Below are 13648 nucleotides of genomic sequence, written 5' to 3'. Positions count from 1 at the left end.
TGTATGCAGAGAACATTCTGCGGAATGACATGATGGTCTTTGTTAAGCTTATCCAACGTTAAAACCCTAAATTGCTCTACTTCTTTAGAGCAAAACTGTTTATGGTGTAACCTCCATGTGGAAGGGTCCTTGCTTTTTTTTATGTATCCAAGGATATTCTTAGAAAAATTGTTCTGGAGGGAGGAGTGGGAGCAAGTGCAACAGGGAGTTCTGCTTATTGTCCCCACTATGGGAGGGTGTTGATGAGACCAGCACGTGGGTCTGCTTCTCTCTGCACCAGTGTTGATGGTGTCAGTTTTGCCCTCCTTCACCCCAGCTCTCTCACCAATTGCCTGGCAGTAGAGTCTTTTTTTCTAGGATCCCCCCTGCTTAGACAATCTACCCCAAACCAACGACATCAGACCTCAGTGGTATTTCTTTATGATGAATCAGCTGGCTCTCAGGGCCATGGCATAGCATCTGAACCACTGAGGATAGAATTTTCCTTTCTCTTGATTATAAGTCATTCTCTTGTTCCACTCATAGGTGATGGGCCTTCTAGAGCTCAGTCCCTCAGACCTACTGTCTAGCCTCTTAACTTGCTTTCTTAAGGTCTGCCTTCTTTCCTTTTTTTTTTTTTTAAAGATTTTATTTATTTATTTGACATAGAGAGAGAGATTACAAGTAGGGAGAGGCAGGCAGAGAGAGAGGAGGAAGCAGGCTGCCCGCTGAGCAGAGAGCCTGATGCAGGGCTTGATCCCAGGACCCTGAGATCATGACCTGAGCCGAAGGCAGAGGCTTTAACCCACTGAGCCACCCAGGTGCCCCTCTCCCTTATCTTCTTGCAGAGGATTATTTTTTAAGTCCTCAGTCCAGGCCAACATCTTTTCGGAGAACTCTCAGCTCTCCCTAAGAGAGGTGAGTGTGTGTGTGTGTGTGTGTGTGTGTGTGTGTGTGTGTGTCCCTGCGTGTGTCTGTGTTTTTGGGTGTATGGGTCTGTGCATGTGTGTGTCTGTGTGTGTGTTTGTGTTTGTGTTTGTGTATGTTGTGTGTCTGTGTCTGTGTGTGCATATATGGGTGTGTATATCTGTGTATGAGTGTGCATGTGTGTGTGTGTGTGTGTGTGTGTTTTGCATCACAAAGCTTTGTCTTATAAACCAGTGTCCTGGTCTTTAATGGGAGTTGCCTTCTTGGCTGGGTCACAGCTGCACCCAAACAGCAGGAGAAGGCAGTGGTCCCTAAGTAGGTTCAAAAGATACTCCTTCAAAACCTCCCCACCTTCTGCAATGGCATGAGCTGGCACAGATTTCATCACCAGAACAAACAAGGCACCACATGAGCACTATTTTTTTTAACCGTAGCATCTGAACCTTCCCCAGAGTTGCTTCCAATCCAAGAGCAATCCAGATCAGACTCCTTCTTTCTTCCATTCCCTTCTCCCCATGAAAGTGTTTCCTCAGTTCATCTTCATACAATTCTACTACCCACATTATCAATAACCAATCATTTAAAAGCCAATCATTCTAAGGAATAATCTTCAAATGTGGAGAATACCAGAGTTACAGAATTATTTCTTTCTCTTTAATTCTTACATTTTTATTTCTCAACTTTTTCTGCCAACTTTTCGGTATTTGAGACGTTACCTGTAACATACTGATGAAGCATTCGGTCGATAGGGACTGAGTACCCGGCTGCTCAGAGGTCCACATCTACACTCCATGTTCAGCTGGGGTTCATGGGCAAGTAGCTCACTCAGTTATCAGTGTGCCCTCTTCCTTAGAATCTCATCTCCCTAACTTTTTCCTGAGCTGTTTGAGATCACACCCATGCCCATCCTTCCCTACATTCCCCTACCCTGTCCCCCTGCAGACTCTACTTCCATACTTATAATTTTTAAAAACGTTATTTAGTATCTTTTGGTTTTGCTACAGAGTGAGCTCCCCCAGGGAAGGCAAGGTGCCCGACTTGCCCAAGGTGTGTCCACATCGCGGACCTCAGTTTTTCGCAAACATGTTCTAGATAAATAAGTGAACGCTAATGCAAGGTCTGGTTTCCCCACCAACCCTAAAGCCTGGCTTCATTAAAAACTGTCCGGAGAAGAATTCAAAGTCACACAATATTACCAAATTTGAACATAAACAGATTTCATCATAGCTCTGGCAATAAAATCAACAGAACTCTAGATTCAAAATAAAATCTTTTGATTCAATTCAGAATGTTCAGTTCTGTATAAAACATACAGACTTTTCCCCCAAGAAGAATGTTATTCTAGTTGTCTACCTAAAATTATCGTCAGGAGCAAACTTAACTGTGAGTTCTCCCCTACGTAAAGACATCCAATGCTTGCCTAATAAGACACAGAAATGGAATGCTTTATTCCAGAGACACAAAAAGAATCTTGTCTGGGAAAATTACACACAGATAGTCCCAGAAACAAGTGTGAAGATCTATGTCTTTTCTATTCCACGCCTATCGAGCAAGGCAGCTGAAGCTGGTCTCTGGGTGCCAAGAGCACCAACTCGGCCGACCTTGACCGAGACTCAGTCCAAGGCAGGGGGCCACCTCTAGCATAAGGTCTTCTAACAACAACCAAGGAATCTTGATACATTGACAAAGGAAAAGTTACTAACTTTATCCACTTTTATAAATTTGTATTTTTAAGAAGATATAGAAGTTTGTAATTCAGTAAGAGGGTTGATTTGAGAGCTGATTTTGAATGTCAAAGACTTATACAGTAGTTTAACTGTAATTTGCCTGCTGGTGGATGCTTACCTAAATCATAGGTCAGCCTTGGACTAAAAAGTCAAAACCATAAAACTCAAGTTCTACAGTGATAAGTGAGACAGCTTCTCAAGGGTGACTCTGGAAGTGAAGCTTTAGCAGAGCCATGAGATTATTTGTTTAGGTGGATTGCCCCTGCCTCTTCCCACGGTGCGGAAGCAGGGTCTTTCCCCGTTGGTCTGCAGGACCAGCATTGACCCTTGGAAATGGACAGAGATTGAGCAAACCACAGCTAATGTAGAAATGCTTCCCAGAACCACCCACAAACACCCTACATCCTCATAACCATTTGTCTCCAGTGTTAAATGCCCCTTTGTCTTTCTGTCCCCAGTCCGCTACTTGGTGGGTAAGGAAGCAAGCAAAGGCAACAAGGAGCCACACAGGGAGTGTCCTTCAAAGGTAATGAGGCCAGTGGGGAGAACAGAAGTGAGCTGAGGCTGTATGCCAGGTCGCCAAAAGACACCAGGGTCAAGCCTGTGGGAATACTGTGGAGATGTGTGCTATGATCCCGAAGGAAAAACTGAAAACATGAGCTCGTGTGACAAGAGAGACCAGAAACATGAGAAGTAGAAGCTCGACTCCTTCCTTCCTTCCTTCCTTCCTTCCTTCCTTTCTTTCTTTCTTCCCTTTTTTCTTTTTTGCTTTGTAGGCTCCATGCCCAGAATGCAGCCCAATGTGGGGCTTGAACTTATGACTCTGGGATCAACACCAGGTGCCCCAAAGCTTCAGTTTCTAAGTGGGCGTAGAGGAGGTCACAGTGGCCGTGTGGGAGCCCTGCTCCAAAGCTATCAGTCCAGGAGGGTGTGGAAGCATCAGGACAAGACTTGAAGTGCCCGGTCCCAGTCTGCTGGGGAGCACGGGAGTCTTGGCTGGAGGTCACTCTCTTCTCAGTTTTTGCTTTTTTGCTTTTTGATTTTAGCGCATCTTGCCTTTTCTCCAGTGGTTCCAAAGCACCAATGGGACAAGCATCCCAGGTTAGTTCCAGTCCCGGTCACTTGACCCGATCTCGAGGTGCCCAGCTTAGGATCCTGAGGTGGCTCCTGAGGCATACAAAGTCCTTAAGCCAAAGATCCTCCCCTCACCTCCAGCTGAGGCTTCTGCTTCTGTCACCTTTGGGCGGTGTCATCCCCACTTTCATCCCCCACTGCTCCCAACTTCCCCTCCTGTCTGGGGATGGGCAAAGCACTGGCCTGAGCCACCAGTCAGAGAAGGTGGGGCAAACACAAGACGCAGGCCGGGAAAGCTGGGCTCCCGATCCTGGCCTTGCTACGTTTTCTTCTGTCCGCTGAGGAACTACTGAAGTTGTTGAAAGGGGGAGTGGGGTACTCATACCACAACTCTGGTGCTTCCAGAAGGCTGCAGAGAGGATGATGGCTTCTACAGAAGTCCAAGCGGTGGCAGGATGACTGACCAGTAAGAACAGGTCGACCAGTAGTGCAGGCCAGAGAAGCGACCCATGGCAACAGGGATGGGGAACAGCAGGTTCACGCAGGACAGACTAGGAATCAGTACCTGTTATTTCTTGGGATTCCGAGTTCTCTAAGTTCACTACATTAAGAATACTCTATATCCTAACATTACTACTGCCTCGATGTTCCCAGGGCATCTAAGTGTCATCACTGGGAGCATCCCCTAGGGGTACCATCACCAAAGACAAGGTCACTTGGAGGCCATGGGGAGGGCGAATGCTTGAGAGACTCTCAGCCAGGCCACTGAGCTCTCAACTCCTCCCTGGAGGCCAGCCCCAGCAGCTGCATTTAGAGACAATCTCTTGCCACCATGCCTTCTTTAAGCCCAGTTGTGTTGGTGGCCCACTGAGTTTAGGTAGCTAAGGAGATTTACAAGAGAAAAAAGCAAAAGGCAAGCACAGAGCTGCACTGTATGCCCTGTGGTGTCCCTGGAATGCAGAGCCGGCACGTCTCGCTCACCGGCAGAGCACGTGTTTGATGGGAGTGCCAGCAAAGCCTGGACTCGGTGGTTCTCTTGTGCCTGACTTGCTTAGACTGGGGAAGATTTGCAGCCCCGAAGCCTGTGAACTCTCAGACGAGTCAGCTGTGAGGGATTTCAGGGTCTTCTGTGAGCTCAGAGAGGATTCTTTGCCTACATTTGGAAAAAAAAAAATAAATAGCCTGTCCTCTGGAAAGAAAATGCAAACAGCAAGAATGATGATGACACTATTTACTGAGTGTTCGCTACTTGTTTGTCCTAGGCTAGGTGCCTCAGAGGTGTCTATAATTGGTAAAATTGACAACAGCTCCTCAAGATAGGCACTTGGTGTGCTTATCTAGTGAGGCTTAGCAAGCTATCCTAGAGCTCAGTGGCTTAGAACAATTTGTTATTAGCGTGTCTCATGATAGCACAGAAAGGAATTTGGATAGGTGCAGTCAGAGGGCCTCATTTCTGCCTCATGGTGTCTGGGTACTCAGCTGAAAAGGCTCACAAGGCTAGGAGCCAGGAGAGCTGGGGGCTGGGCACCTCTCCCTCCACACACATACACAGACCCTCTCCGGGCTCACTCAAGGTTCTTCCCATCATGGTGGCCTCAGGGTAGTCATACTGTTCAGGGCTTCAGGAAAGGCAGGAGGTGGAACTTTCTGGAACAACATCACTCCCTCCATGTTCTCTTGGTCAGAGCATCCACAGAACATCTCCCCACCCTGGGTTCAAGGTAGAGGACATCGACTCCCCCTCTCTGTGGGAGGAGTGTCACAGATTTGACACCATTTTGAATCCACCACAGTCTCATCACCCCTATTTTATAGAAGAAGAAACAGAGGCTCAGAGAAGTGAAATAATTTATATCCTATGAGAAACCAGGTGAGACTGGAATGTGGGACCACCTCTAAGCCTTTTCTCTTTCCAGTACACAACCCTGCTCCCTCAACGTTGGAACATTTGGTATAATAAGATAAAACTTGGTGAGGGGCAAACCACCTTTCTGACCGGATATAGAATAAAGCAAAACAAGTCATTTTGCTACCATCGTTCACCCTCTATCACTAGCAAAAGGCACCCTGTCCTACACACAACTGTAGAATCTAAACCTTCTCTCCAGTTTGAGAGGTTGTTCAAGGTAAAAGAAGAGAAAAAAATATAAATGAACAAAATCACCAATTTAAATGAGAACTACCTGGCTCAGGGTAGGTTTCTTTCCCCAGAGGATAGAAATATATTTACATTATGAAATAAGTTGGAATCCAATGGGAACCCCTTGTTATTATTAGATTTCCTCTGGAGAAGGATTCATAAATGAAAACATGACTTGCTATTTTAGTATTTTGTTTTTCAGGGAAGAAAAAAACCTTCTGCAAAAACAAATTTAAAAGGAAAAACTTATCCATTTCAAGCACTTGTTTATTTTTTTATTTGCCATGCTAAAACTGTCTTCTTTCATCTCTGACTTTGTTGGGAGCTGGGGAGATGAGGGTGTTGTTGTTGTTTGTTTCTTTTTTTTTTTTTTTCTGTTCTTTTTTCCCCAAATCTGGAAGGTCTCCTTTTGAATGTGAGCGTGACTAAAAATCTGTTCTTACCCCAGAAGCATATTTTTTCTGAGTCCCCGCCTTCCTCTGGCAGTGGCTGTGGGCCTAGAGCTCTCCCCAGCGGGAGGAACGAGAATGGCGGGCAGAGGGGAGCTTGGTGTGGGCTGCCCAGTTTCCCTGGGGCTTGAGGGGTCCTACTGATCCCTGTGAACACGATTCCTCTCCGGACCTTTTAGGTCTCTTTTCTAGCCTGTGTCCTACCAGAGCGTTGTTTTTCTATCTCCGCAGCAACACGAAAATCTTGAGAAAAAGGGTCTTGTGGCTGCTTTTGCAGCCTCAGTGCCCTCTGTGGATTTGACATTTTCATGTGTGAGTAAGGGTTCCTTCATAGACTATGAGCACTTTTTTACCTTCTTTATTAACATTTGTTCATTTCTCATCACACAAGCAGACAGAAGTTGTATGTGAGCAAGAGACATATTCCTGAAGACTTTCAAATGTAATCCAAACTTTGCCTGATTTTAGATGGGTCTTGACAAAGGAAGGTATGTTGGCTCATTCACAGTGGTTGGTCTCCTGCACTCCTGTGGGGCCTGGGCCTCAAAGGTCCCTTACGTTCCCTGGATTAGGCCAGGCACACCCTGCCTCACCAACGTGCTGCTTCACTTTATCTCTCTATCAGCTGCCCTCCTTGTCCAGATAGCCCATTGGCTCAAGCCATCATGCCCACATGTCTTTATGCAGCCGTCACCTGCTCAGTGAGATAATTGGCCCCACCCTTGCATGAGCACCACCTCAGCCTTCTTCCTACTTTATTTTCTGAGAAGCACGGATCCCCATTTAGCATTCCCACTTGTCTCCCAAGCCCCCACCTGCACCCTTCTCTCACCAGCATGTAAACTCTGGGAGCACCAGGCAGGATTTCTGACTCTGGTATCCACAGCTGTACCTTCGGAGCCTGGAACAGTGCCCGGCACAGAGAAACCACTCCACAAATATCTCTTGAATGAATGTCAAAAGAGTAAATAGCATAAACCCAGTCTACAACTCTTTGTTCCTGACAGCTTCAAATTATGCAATTCTTTTTTTTTTTTTAAGATTGTATTTATTTATTTGAGAAAGAGACAAGAGAGCACAGGCAGAGGGAGAAGCAGCTCCCTGCTAAGCAGGGAGCCCAGTGCTGGGCTTGATCTCAGGACCCAAGGATCATGACCTGAGCCGAAAGCAGACATTCAACTGACTGAGCCACCCCAGTGCCCCCAAGTTGTGCGATTCCTGAGGAATTTTTAATGTAGAAGATGCATGTTATTTGTAAAATGTCACTAATGAAGTCAGGCATTATTAATATTTATGTTGTATTATTTCAAATCCGTATAATTTATATTTGCATAACATGTGACCACAAAATTAAGTTATTACAATTTAAGGCTAAAGTCTTCTCACAGGTTTATCTTTGGGATACAGTTTTAGAAAGAGAACATTTTCAAGATGGAACTAGGTTATCTGCAAGTAGTCCAAAAAAACATACAGTAGGACTAAGTCAATTTAGCAAATCGCTTCAACTTTTATTCAAAGATAACTAGCAGAGTAAGTTCTACATCTTCTCTCTTGAAAGTATTATTCATCAAAACAGTTGTGTTGGTTGAAGTGGATATAAAAGATCTGTTATTAGACATATTAATAAGGCTGCAGATCTTTCTAGCTTTACTGTACTCTGAACTCTTCGGCAACACTGCTTAACTTTGTGTACAAAATAGTGAGAGGTATCACTTTTATGTGGAAAGCTCAGTTATGAATGCGAAATGTTGCCAGAATCTGACTGCAATCCAAAGTAACAACTGCTGTTTCCATAGCTTATGGCTATGAAAGCCTGCGTGAGTGGTGCCACCGTGTGTTTCTGAGGGAGAACTACAAAACCATGAACAAAGAGGAAATGAACTTGGGAAAGTCTCAGTAAAATGTACTTACTACATTTGGCAGGGATGTTTCCTTCTCAGAGATTTGGCAACTTACTTCAGTCATACCTAATAAATTCCCAACTCCATTTTCAACTAAGTGAAATTTCCAAACTAACAGATATGTAGTAAAGTGCACTCTGATTTTTTTTTTCCCCAAAAACATTTGAATGTCTATAAAGGATCCATGCAACCGAGTGGGGGTAATGTGTGAGTTCTTGTTAAACTGCTACAGACCAGGGACCATTTTGCAGTCCATTACTGTGGCTCGACTATAGATTTTGGAGCCAAGTGGTGCTGGGTTCAAGTTCTGCCTTCCTGCTTACTGACTGTATGATTTTAAGCGAGTTCTTTCGCTTCTCTGAGCCTCAGTCTCCTCAGATGTGAAATGGGCTCATTGTAGGCCTCTAAGGCAGTACGCATAAAACACTTAGTAGAATTTCTTACAGACTGGCTGCTCTATTGAGCCGTTGGTCTCACCGCTGCCAGGGACCCCCAGGGTAGGGGAGCCTGCAGGGTCAGGCAAGCTGGACAGGGCGGGGTCCACTCAGCACCACAATCATCCACCTCCTCCCCACTGATGCAGAGGCGACTATGGGATGGTGGCTACATTGGAAATTCTGCTCTGGCTTGAGATATGCTGGTCTGTACCATCCTGTGCCCAGGTAAGAGGACTGGCACCTGTGGGTGGGTCTTTCTCCATCACACAGACTTCCTCTCTTGTGCTGTCTTGGGGATTCTTTCAAAAATAGAACCACATGGTTCCGGGAGGAACCACGGAGAAAGCCCAGCAAATAGAAGCAGGTAACGAGCCTGAGGAATCACCCCGAGGTGAATCTTCCCCAAGGAAGAGCCACGCCAAGGCTCTGGAGGAAGGAGCTTCTGAATGTTCTAACTCCTCTTTCTCTTCTGGAAAAATATGAGAATTTCAGGGCAGCATTGAGTGAGCTCTGTTCTAGGCACCACACTGTAGTGTCTCCCCCAGAAGTCTGGGGCCCTATCCCCCAGAGCTCACACGTTAGTGGTGGGGCAGATAGAGCAAACCATCAGTCATGGCTAGAAAGGAGCGGGGTGGTCACAGGAATAAGAGGACAAGTCACCAGTTACCCCATGTCTGCACGGTGTGTGCCTCTTCAGTGCCAAGTGTTATTCTAAACACCAGCAAGCAAACCGCATGTAGACATCCAGGCTTGTGGGGCTTAACTTCCATGGGGAGAGATGAACAATGAACAAAAACCTTAATGAAACAAGAAAATGACATCCTGGAAGATGCCAGGTACCATGGGGGCAAAGTAGGGCAATTCTGGGGTCTGAAAGCATGTCAGGGGGGTAGAGAGAGCAAGTGACAGGCTCAGTGGAGCAGGCACTGGAGAGCGGGTGAGGTTTGAATAGATTTAAAGAAGGTGGGGATCCGCCGAAACTCTGGGGAGCATGCTCTGGGTGAGGGAATACTCGAACATGGGCCCTGAGGGGAACTGGCAGGGCTGGTGTGGCCAAGGGGCCTTGTGGGAGGCACTCAGGTCCTGGTAGATCTTGTAGGTTGTGCTAAGGCCTGTGGCTTTCACTCTGAGAAAATGGGAGTCTTTGGAGGGTTTGGAGCCCCCAGTGACCTGGTCTGATACGTTCTAGAAGAATCCTCTTGCTTCTGGAGAAAATGGGGCACAGGTCCAAAGGCCACTGCTGTAACAGAGGATGGGAACTCAGACCCCAGTCACAGCTGTGGACCGAGTGAGAAGTCATTGGGTTCTGGAAATCTTTTGGAGGTAGAGTCAACCAAATTTCCTGACAGATCACATGTTGTAGGTGTGTGAGAGAGAGAGGAGACCTGAGTCACTACATGTGCTTGGACCATGAGCAGAACAAAGTTGCCATTAGCCAACGTGGGTAAGATGAGGAAGAGTAGGTTTGCAGAGTCTCGGGAGTTCAGATTTGCACAGTGTAGGTGTGAGATTTTCAACTTCTGAGTGGGACTTTTGAGCATACATTGAACATATGAATCTGGAGAAATAATTCTCAATCTTGATCTCCATATTAATCTCATTAATTTCATAGATATTTGGAAGTGACTTTTTAAGCAATGGATTCATTAATGTTAACAAAAATATAGATATCATAACATATATAGGTATCTGTCAGTTTTATCCCAACAAAAGTCAAGAATTATTTTCTAAAATCCTATTGCGAGGAGGGGATCCTGTCAAATTATAATAGGATTTGTCCTCAAAGTCTGTTAGTTTTTGTTTGCTGTTTTTTTGTTTTGTTTTGTTTTTGTGACTCAGAATCTCTTTTCCCAGAGAAATGACTTTATAACTCATGGTTAAACTTGGGCCAAGTCTCAGAAGTCCACATAACCTATAACACAGCAATAGATTTGCAAAAACGAAACCAAAAGTTAAAAACAAATCTTTTAAAAAAGCAATGCTGCTGAGGTCCTGGTAATTTAATAAGCACACAAAACTTAGTGATATGGGAGTTTTTGTGCTTCCTCACTTACAGTTTCTGAGTCAAAATGGAGTTCATGGACCAAACTCTCTCCCAAGCAAAGACAAAGACCCTTCATTTCCCTGAACACTCAGCTGAGGAAGGTGGGTCCAAGAATCTGGCTTCCTGGCAGCAGAGCTGATGAGAGCAGGGGAGGTTCATGCACACGAGGAACCCAGCGACCCGGGCGTGAAGAACCTTCTGAAGGCTGCAGCCCACCGCTAGCGAACCATGGGGGTAGCAAGCTCTAGTTCAGCCTCATTCACCCTCCGATGGAAATTACTGTAGTCAGATCCCAAACCAGCAGAGCACTTGGGCATGCACATTTTTCTTGGGGCAAGATAAAAAATTTAAAAAAGGAACCTGTAGAATAAGAGGAGAGGACGAGTTCAGTGGGGTCACTTGAGCCAGAAGCTAGCATGGGGAATGAATGGGACATTGACTGTCTGAAGGGGCCCAGGAGAGGAGCTGAGAGATGCCCTGGAAAGTAGGGAGAAAGCAGGAGATGGGTGGAAGGCAAAGACGACAGAGACAACCTTTGCTTGGGTGCTGGCAGTAGCTGCTATGATAGCAAGAATTCTTTTCATGGGGTACACCACCAGGTCTTGTTTGAAAAATTACACTCTTTAGTTTTTCCTCATTTTGGTGCAAATGTTCCACTTTTGGCTCATCTGAGCTGGCTTCCCATTGTAAATATCTCTCCCTCCTGCCCTACTTCAACCCAAATGTAGGATCAGGGGAGAAGAAAGTAGAGTATTTGCATCCCCCTTTACACTCCCCGTTCTCCCTCCTCTAGCTCCCTTTCCTGGGAAGTGAGTTAGCATGGACTTACACAGTTTCCCTAATCAAACGTTTTTGGGAACAGGGAACCCTTAAATGCCAAGGGCATGTCAGAACCTTCTTTCTCGTTTCTACTCTTTCTTTGTCAACGCTTAGCAACATTATGTTAAATATTTGTGTGCCCTCATTGATCACAAATTCCATGTGAACAGACATTATGTCCTGATAGGGTTTCAAGCGGGCTGCCTCAGATTATGGCACGTTGGCATACCGAACAATTTAAGATGAAGGAATTTGAGGAACAGCAGGTGTGGGAAGGTCTCGTGGGCCGCTCCCTTCTTCCCTGAAGCAGGTCATAAGACCCCGGAGGACAGAAAACAGTTTTCTTCAACTCTTTTAGAATCGCTGCCTGGGTCTGAAAATTAAACAGACAAAGTTTAACAGGATGAAAGTATACAGGTGTATTTCATGTAAGTTTTACATGGCATGGGAGACTTCATAAGGAAATGAAGACCCAGAGACCCACACCTGTGTGTTTTCATGCTGGGTTCGGTGAGGAGGGGGCAGGCACCGAGGAATATGACAAGGAGTGGAAGGTAAGGGCGGTAAAGTGGGAGGAGCCTAGCAAGTCCTGCATGTTCAGATTCTTCCATGTTCCTCCATCTTTGGCAATAAGCATGTTGCTTTCTTCCAGGTGTAGGGAGGCAGCTGGTTTATGACATGTTTCAGGGCAGAAGGGCGATGGGCAGTGGAGGTCAGATTGCTCTACCTGCTTCTGTTGTTTGCTCAAACTTCCTTGGCTTAAAATATTCAACAAACCAAGGTGACATATTTTGGGGGAACATGTCATAACCCCATCAGGCCTCCTATGAGAGGCGTCCTCTCATACCTGGAAAAGAGGACCTTCCTTATCTCAGACGGTGAAGGGACGCTGAATGAACAGTCCTTGCTAGGTTTCCTTCAGTTTACTACCCTTAACTCATATCCTTTGTCCTGTAATGTTTCCCACAACTTTCCCCCCTTCATCAAACCTAGCATAACCACATTCAGGTTTAAGCACTTTCACAGGTCTTCATTTCCTTAGGAGGTCTCTGTGTCCTGTGAAACTTGTGTTACATAAATCTGTATGCTTTCCTCCTGTTGATCTGTCTTTGCCAGTCTAATTTACAGCACCCCGGCGGGAGAATCTAAGATGGGTAGAGGAAGACAATTCTTTCTCCCCTATGTTTTCTTGCTTATCGTTGTGTCCTGTGTGTATAGGAACAGCAGCTTGAAAAGAGTGGGTGCTCAGAAAACATTTAATAAGTGAATGTGTGAACAAGGGAGAGTGAGAAGGAGGCTATGGACTTTTGGTGGAGATCCCTTAGAAACACTTCTGGCACTTTGAGTGGTTTAGGGGGTTGATGGCACTGGGGGTATGTTAAGTCTAATTTCACCTAAAAATGTAAAATGTCACTGTTTCTTGATAAAGTCCCCAGTTCCCTTATAACCGAATCAGTCATTACAGAGCTATGATGAGCTGTAAGTCACAATCACAATATTTTGTACCGCTTCATGTCCCCACCTCTCGAGTCTGGACTTGCCTCATGACTTGCTTTGAGCAATAAAAGTGGCAGAAGTGATTTTGAGTTGGTTCCAGGAGGCCTATAGCTTCCACTTCCCCCTCTTGGAATGGTGTGCCTTCATATAAGGAGGCTCAGGCTAGACAATGGGATGATGACGGTAAGCCTTGTGCATGGATGGTGCTCATACCCGTAAGACTAGATAAGGACATGAGGACAGATGAGAGAGATGTTCACTAGAGAAAAGGAAGACTATTTAGGTATAGATACAGGTCACTGGCAGATGGGCTGATGAGGCCAAAAGCAAGATCTCTCTTCAGTTGCTATTTCCTATGAAACAAGAAGTAAGAGTTGGCAGGCAGGCGGGGAGATTGTGTGGGAATTTGGAGGAGAAAGAGGGTGTGAACGGCCATCCAAGTGAGTGGGTGAGTAATTTGACAGGAAAATGAAGTACAGTTGCTCAGCAGCAAAGACCAAAGACCTCCTTGATGTTTATGATCGTTAAATTGAGTCATGTTAACACGCTAGTTTGTTTTTCTCCCGCCACATTTCCCTCCTCAAGAGCAGTTCCAGAGTGGGTGGAGAGTTGGGGCTTTTCCAGACAGGGAGAGAAAGAGGGATAGGGAGGGCC

The sequence above is a fragment of the Enhydra lutris genome, unplaced genomic scaffold (genome assembly GCF_002288905.1).
Source record: "Enhydra lutris kenyoni isolate GAN:26980312 unplaced genomic scaffold, ASM228890v2 scaffoldscaffold8, whole genome shotgun sequence".
Classification (NCBI taxonomy): Eukaryota; Metazoa; Chordata; class Mammalia; order Carnivora; family Mustelidae; genus Enhydra; species Enhydra lutris.
Note: the sequence above shows the minus strand (reverse complement) of the source record.